This window comes from Erinaceus europaeus, chromosome 2, assembly GCF_950295315.1.
Source record: "Erinaceus europaeus chromosome 2, mEriEur2.1, whole genome shotgun sequence".
NCBI lineage: Eukaryota > Metazoa > Chordata > Mammalia > Eulipotyphla > Erinaceidae > Erinaceus > Erinaceus europaeus.
The window spans coordinates 117,687,822-117,696,237 of record NC_080163.1 but is presented as its reverse complement, the minus strand read 5'-3'; positions in this window follow the sequence as shown (position 1 = coordinate 117,696,237).

Sequence of the window (8,416 nt, the reverse complement as noted above, 5' to 3'; positions counted from 1 at the left end):
GGTTCATTTGTTCTTCTTCTTCTAGGTCTTTAAGATGTGCAATCAGGCTATTTATTTGTGCTTTTTCTTGTTTCCTAATGTGTGCTTGTATAGCTATGTACTTCCCTCTTAGTACTGCCTTAGAGTCCCAAATATTTTGATAGCTTGTGTCTTCATTTTCAGTGAAGTCTCGAAACATTTTAACATTTTGATTTCTTCCTTTATTTCCTCTTTGACCCAGAAGTTGTTAAGAAGTCTACTGTTGAGCTTCCACATTTTTGGACTGTTACTAATCTTTTGTTGATTGTTAAGTGTTAGTTTAATTCCACTGTGGTCTGAGAAGCTGCTTGGGATGATTTCAATGCTCTTGAATTTTCTGATGCTGTCTTTGTGGCCTAATATATGGTCTGTCCTTGAGAATGACCCATGTGGATTTGAGTAAAATGTGTATTCCAGTTTCTTGGGATGAATGACTCTGAAAATGTCCAATAGTTCTAGTTTATCTATCTCCTCATTTAGCTCCCTTATGTCTTTATTGATTTTCTGCCTGGATGATCTGTCAAGTTGAGAGAATGGGGTGTTGAAGTCCCCTACTATTATTGTGTTGCTGTTAATATATTGCTGTAGCTCTTTCAGTAGAAGTTTGATGTATTTAGATGGCTTCTCATTGGGTGCATAGATGTTAATAATTGTTAAGTCCTCTTGATTGACTGATCCTCTGAACATTAAGTAGTGCCCATTCCTATCTTTTTTAATCTTACCTATTTTAAAGTCTATCGTGTCAGATATGAGAATAGCTGTTCCTGCCCTTTTTTGTGGGCCATTGGCTTGTCTGATAGTTTTCCATCCTTTCACTTTAAGTCTGTGTTTGTCTTGTTGAGTTAGGTGGGTTTCCTGTAGACAGCATATTGTTGGGTTGTATCTTATGATCCATCTTCCTACTCTGTGTCTTTTAATAGGTGAATTCAGGCCATTGACATTTATTGATGTCAAAGATTGAAGATATTTTAATGCCGTTCTTGTAGAGTTTTAGAGTGTTCTGATATATGTCCTATTTATGATGATCTGACCGTTTATAGAAGACCTTTCAGAACTTCTTTCAGGGCAGGCTTGGTGATAGTTGATTCCTTCAACTGTTGCTTGTTTGAGAAGGTTTTGATGCTTCCATCTAGTCTGAATGACAGTCTAGCAGGATATAGTATTCTTGGTTGAAAGCCTTTCTCGTTGAGCACTCAATAGATATCTTGCCATTCTCTTCTGGCCTTTAGTGTTTGTGTGGAGAAGTCTGCTGCTAATCTTATTGGTTTTCCTCTGTAGGTGACTCTTTGTTTTTCTCTTGCAGCCTTCAGGATCCTTTCTTTATCCTTATTCCTTTCCATTCTATATGTGATGTGTCTTGGTGTCTTTAAGTCTGGGTTGATTCTGTTTAGGACCCTCTGGGCTTCTTGAATCTTTATGTCTTTGATGTTGTCTAGACTAGAGAAGTTTTCAGCTATTATGGCCTGGAGAATGCTTTCTTCCTCTCCCTCTCTTTCTTCCTCTGGTATGCCAATAATGCGTATATTGTTTCTTTTGAAGTCATTCCATAGGTCTCTGTTGTTGTTTTCAGCATCTCTTAATCTCTTTTTGAGATCTCTTACTTCTTTTTTAGTTGTCTCTAATTCATCCTCGATCTTGCTAATTCTGTCTCCAGTCTCATTGATTCTATTCTCTCTGCCCTCTACTGTTTTCTGGAGTTCATCTATTTTGTTTTCCTGTTCTGATACTGTTTTAGCTTGTTCAACTAGTTGCGTTCTTAGCTCAGTGATTTCAGCTTTCAGCTCTCTAATAACCATGAGATAATTAGTATTTTCTCCCATAGCCTCATTTGTTGTTTCTGTATTTCTGATTATAATTTTTTTTTCAAATTCTTTACTTACTCCTGTTATTATTTCCTTAGCTAGTGTTTGGATGTTGAACTCGTTATTTTGTGCTTCACCCTCTGGGGGACTTTTAGTTGGACTCTTGTCCTGGTTCGTTTCTCCAATATTTCTTCTTGTTGTTTTAACCATTTTATATATTATGTTATGAGTTCCCTCTCTCAGTACTTTTCAAATTACTGATTACTATTGCCTGGATTGAGTTGTGTCTAAGTTAATTAAAGGGTTCACAGTGGTGGAAGTTAACAGTTTTTTCAATAGTATTTTAATCCCTGAGTTGGAGCTCAGTGGTTTAAAAGCCTCTTTTTCTTTTTTTTCTTCCCTGTAGGCTGCGGGAGCCTGAGGGCTTTTAAACTATAAATAGGCTTCTTAGCTCAATCATTGACTCCTGACCAAGAGATAAAGCAGGGTGTGGCAGAGATAATCCAGTGGTTATGCAAAGAGACTTTCACAGCCCCTCAGCTATGCCACCGAGGTATAGGTCTTCTCCTGAGTTTCCTGGTTAGATCTTTGTCCCCTGGTGTCCCTCCCTGTCACTGCTCCAGATTCTGAGGGCAGTAGCAATGGAGACTCAGAGTTGCACTTGGTGAGTCTCCGGGTTGTCCTCTCCTCCCTTCAGCTTCCCCTTGTTGGTGGAGCAGACTGGAGGTGGTGTCTCAACTGATAAACTGCTGGACTGTTAGCAGTAACTTAATCTCTCCCTAGGCTCCTCTCTGTCACCAGTCACACGTGTTTGTACTCACCGGTGATTTAGTGGGTTCCTGTAGTCATTCTAGTCCTGTCTTGTTTTTGTCCCGGGTGGTCTCCTTTGGTATTCCTAGTTGATCCGGGAGAAGAAAGGAGAGGATAGAAAGAAATTTGCTGCTGCTCGTAGCTCTGCCTCCTGAAGTCTCCAAGAAACTATGTTCTAATGAACTTCTTTTCTCCTGGTGGAATAATTTGACAAATTCTCTGAGAATTTGCCATTTCTTTTTCCTCCTCTCAATTCCTTCTCAGGACAGAAAATGAAGAGAAATCACAGTACCAGTTTGAGACGATGATTGAAATCCACTGGCAAAGTTGTTTTGCTTGACAGCACTGCACGATACTCCGTCCAGTCCTGAACTTCTTGGAGTCTCCTCTCAAAAGTCCAGATTAGCAGAAGTTGAGAGCAACACAGAAAAAAGCAGCGACTTCATCGTTTTTAACAGCTGAGTAGTATCCGATTATGTATATATACTATGACTTTATTATTTTATTTTATTTTTAAGATTTATTTATTTATTAATGAGAAAAATAGGGGTAGAGAGAAAGAACCAGACATCACTCTGGTACATGTGCTACCAGAGACTGAACTCAGGACCTCATGCTTGAGAGTCTAATGCTTTATCCACTACACCATCTCCTGGACCACTATTATTTTATTTTTTTAAATATTTATTTATTAGCTTTTGTTGCCCTTGTTTTTTATTGTTGTAGTTATTATTGTTGTTGTTATTGATGTCATCTTTGTTGTATAGAACAGAGAGAAATGGAGAGAGGAGGGGAAGACAGAGAGGGGGAAAGAAAGACACCTGCAGACCTGCTTCACTGCTTGTGAAGTGACTCCCCTGCAGGTGGGGAGCCAGGGGCTCAATCCAGAATCCTTCTGCCAGTCCTTGCACTTTGAGCCACCTGTGCTTAACCCACTGCTCTACCACTCAACTCCTTATGACTTTACTTTTTAAACAGTTGGAAATCAAGGGAGTCTGGTGGTTGCGCAGTGGGTTTAACGCAGGTGGCAAAAAGCACAAGGACCAGCTTAAGGGTCCTAGTTCGAGCCCCCTGCTCCTCACCTGTAGTGGAGTCGCTTCACAGGCGGTGAAGTAGGTTAGCAGGTGTCTATCTTTCTCTCTCCCTCTCTGTCTTCCCTCTTCTCTCCATTTCTCTCTGTCCTATCCAACAACAAAGACATCAATAACAACAGTAATAACTACAACAATAAAACAAGGGCAACAAAAGGGAATAAATAAATATTTTTAAAAAAAATTAAAAAAAAGAAATCAAGAGGGAAGGGGGAGGTAGAGAGGAGAAAGAGAAATACCTTGAACCCAGATCCTTGTGCATTGTAACATGTGCACTCAACCAGGTGTGCCACCACCCAGCCTCTATTTTTTATTTTAATGAGTGAGAGAGATCTAGAGAGAAATACCAGAGCACTGCTGAGCTCTGGTTTTTGGTGGCCCTGGGGATTGAACATGAGACCTTAGAGCCTCAGGCATGAAAGTCTTTTGCACAACCATTATACTCTCTCCTCAACTTTGTTAGCCACTCACTCATCTCATTGGGCCTCTGGCTTACTTCCAAGTTTGGCCTACTACAAATTGTACTGTTATGAACATAGATGTACATACTTCTCCTTAGATGGGTATATTGCTTCCTTTGGATATATCCTTGGAAGGGGAATTGGGAAATTGCTGGATCTATAGGGTAGGTCCATTTCTAGTATTGTTTGTTTATTTATTTATTTATTCATTTATTTTTAAATCAGTATACTGCTTAGTTCTAGCATATGGTGGTATGGGGGATTGAACCTGGGACCTGGGAACCTCAAGCATGAGAGTCTGTTTTCATAAGCATTATACTATCTACCCCATCCTCTTGAGAATTCTTCAGAGTGCCCTCCACAGGGGTTGAACTAAATTGCATTCCCACCATCAGTGTAGAATGGTTACTAGGAATATTTTCTTTCTCTTCTCTTCTTTTATTTTAATCTATTTTTTAAATTTTATTTATTTTTTAACCAGAGCACTGTTCAGCTCTGGTTTATGGTGGTGGTGAGGGGGGATTGAACTTGGGACTTTGGAGCCTCAGGCATGAGAGTCTGTTTGCATAACCATTATGATATCTACCCTCCGCCCTCTAGGAACATTTTCAAACGAAAGTAGAGAGAACAGTACCACTAACTCACATATACTCATCACCCAGATTCAGCAATTACTAGTCATCCCATTTATTTTCTACATTCCATTGCATTCCTCCATTGCTGGCTTGTATTGAAGAAAACTTTGTACATACATTTTAACTTTATTTAAAACGACATATTTCATAGCAAGAGTGGGGGACACACGGGGCATAATTCTGAAAGCATGACACTGGGGGGTCAAACTTGGAACCTCATGCTTTTAACTTCAATGCTGTAGCTACTGTGCCACCCCCCCAATCTCCATAATTTCATATTTTAAAAATAATTTGTGCTACTTATGCCCAAAATAGAGGTAAGTCTCTTAAGTGCTTTTTTTTTTTTTCTTTCCTCCAGGGTTATCTTTGGGACTTGGTGCTTGCATTATGAATTCATTGCTCCTGGAGGCCATTTTTCCCATTTTGTTGCCCTTGTTGTTATTGCTGTTGCTATTGTTGGATAGGACAGAGAGAAATTGAGAGAGGAGAGGAAGACAGAGTGGGGAGAGAAAGATTGACAACTGCAGACCTGCTTCACGGCTTGTGAAGTGACTTCCCTGCAGATGGGGAGCCAGGAGCTACAATCCCTAGAGGCTACAGTCCAGATCCTTGCCAGGTCCACATGTTTCACACCATGTGCGTTTAACCTGCTGTGCTACTGCCTGACCCCCCTCTTAAATGCTCTCTCTTTTTTTTTTTTTTCCCCCTCCAGGGTTATTGCTGGGCTCGGTGCCTGCACCATGAATCCACCGCTCCTGGAGGCCATTTTTCCCCCTTTTTGTTGCCCTAGTTGTTGCAGCCTCGTTGCGGTTATTATTGCCATTGTTGACGTTGCTTTGTTGTTGGATAGGACAGAGAGAAATGGAGAGAGGAGGGGAAGACAGAGAGAGAGGGGGAGAGAAAGATAGACACCTGCATACCTGCTTCACCTCCCGTGAAGCGACTCCACTGCAGGTGGGGAGTCAGGGGCTCGAACCGGGATCCTTACGCCGGTCCCTGTGCTTTGCGCCACGTGCGCTTAACCCACTGCGCCACCGCCCGACCCCCTTAAGTGCTCTCTTATTCTAACCTCAGGCCTTCATGAGCTCCTGTAAGGGTTTGAGACAATTTACCTTGACAAGCGAATGAGTATTAAAAGGAACAAACATAAGAATAAACATGCGTATCTAGTGTGTTTGTATTGTTTACATTTGCAATGTGATTTTACAGGAGACTCAGATGCCACTTAGCTGAGTTTTTGAGATGCACAGATGCTGAATAAAAGTATCTTAAGTCACATACATGGAAAAAAGGTTCTTTTTTTCCTAAATATTGTAACTCAGATCTAGTGTAAAGGGCATAGGCTTCCTCCAGGGACCTGGTCAGGAGTTAGGAGCTAGAGTTCCCTGCAGGATTTATTTCTCCTATCCATACTGATAATAAGCCAGCTGAGCTGTTGCTTTTGCTTTGTGACAAATAAATACCCTATCTCCTTTTCTTCACAGATTCCTCTGTTCTTGCATTTTGTCCTGAAAGAATTATTGGAAATGTATTTATTTAATTCAGAACTCCACACCAGACTTATAAAAGCTTTTTTTTTTTTTAGTATTCTTTTTTTTTTAATTTAAGAAAGGATTAATGAACAAAAACATAAGGTAGGAGGGGTACAACTCCACACAATTCCCACCACCCAATCTCCATAACCCACCCCCTCCCCTGATAGCTTTCCCATTCTCTAGCCCTCTGGGAGCATGGACCCAGGGTCATTGAGGGTTGCAGAAGGTAGAAGGTCTGGTCTGTAATTGCTTCCCCGCTGAACATGGGCGTTGACTGGTCGGTCCATACTCCCAGTCTGCCTCTCTCTTTCCCTAGTAAGGTGTGTCTCTGGGGAAGCTGAGCTCCAGGACACATTGGTGGGGTCTTCAGTCCAGGGAAGCCTGGCCAGCATCCTGGTGGCATCTGGAACCTGGTGATTGAAAAGAGAGTTAACATACGAAGCCAAACAATTTGTTGAGCAATCATGGATCCCAAGCTTGGAATAGTGGAGAGGAAGTGTTAGGGAGGTACTCACTGCAAACTCTACTGTACTACTGCTTTCAGGTATATATTTTGCAGTAGTTTATGGATATGTGTGCACATAAGCTCTCTCTCACAGAAACTGGTGTATATCTAGGTTATGGGACTTTGTTAGAAAGTGAACTACCTGAGATGAAATTAGAGTATACTATAAAAGGAAAGGTCTCACCCGAGTAATGAAGCTGAAGGGTTGTCATTCCACACTTGAAGTCTCTGGACACAGTCTGAGGTGAAGCGTGTTGAGGTGGCAATCGTTGCGTTGGTTAGGTTGTGATCGGCAGATGCAATATTATTTGGTTTGGATTGGGAGATGCATACGGGAAAGTGGGCGCTATCCAAGGGTTCCAGGACTGGGGGAAGTAGGGGCTCTATAGTGGAGATGTGAGGTTCCTGCTGTCTTAGGGTTCAAAAAGACAATCGATAGTTAATGTTATCATCACATTATTTGTTAATTGGGTTAACTTTGAATATAAAAGCTTTTTTAGCAACTCCCACCTGCAGGGGAGGAAGCTTCAGAAGTGGTGGAGCAGTGCTACAGGTGTCTTTCTCCCTCTCTGTCGCCCCCTTCCATCTTGATTTCTGTCTGTCTCTATGCAATAAATAAAATAAAAATTAAAAAGAAAAAGAAATAGGTAAAAAAATCCTGAAGATTAATAATTTTTAAAAAGCATTAAAAAAAAATCCAGTCAGCATGAGGCACCTAGCATATTGCATCTGAAAAGTAAGTGTTAGATAATAATAACCCTGCTGTGCTCCCCAACTGCACTGTTTTGCCTGACAACCTCTGTCTGGGAAGCCCCCACCTTGGGGGAGGCGACCTTACAGGCCAGTGGTTCCTGGCACAGAGGCTCAGTGGCAGGACCAGACCTCACAAAGGCCTCAGGGCCTGCTATAAATAAGTCAGCTCTGTGCAAGCTGTGTCAATGCAGTCCTTCCAACTGGCTGCTCAACTCCAAGAGCAATCACAGGACTTGGGTGGGTAAAGAGGAAGCTGGCTCACACTGTAACTCAAGTCTCAGATTCTGGTCACTATATGGGTGCCTACAACTTGAATAAGCCCAGATAATGAGGGTTTGTCTTGGGTGGAACAAGGTGGTCCTAAGCCTTTCTTCATTACTCACACTCTGGCCCCAAAGCATCTCCCTAGGGGAGGGAATTCTGAAATTCTCTGTCCCTTAAAGAGATGAAAAATATGATCTGCTGCAAAAAAACTATTTAGGAAGATGCTAAAGCTGAGAATGTAGCATAAAAGACAACAAATGCCATGGAAAGACAGGCACCTGTTCTAGACAATCAGCCTGGGTGACACAGAGGGACATGGATAGGTAATACAGCAGTGGCAGGGATCCAGCATTTGCTTTGGAAATTGTAAGATGGATAGCAGTTTTCAGAGTAAGAGTTTAGGAAAGGAACCTGACAACTGTTCTCTGCAGTGTCTATCAAAAAAAAAACTCTGGCAAGAAGAACAGTATATTTTTTATGAATGGGGCACATGCTAGTTTCACAACTTTGGAGCTAGTTGGGACATACTTTTCTATTATTTA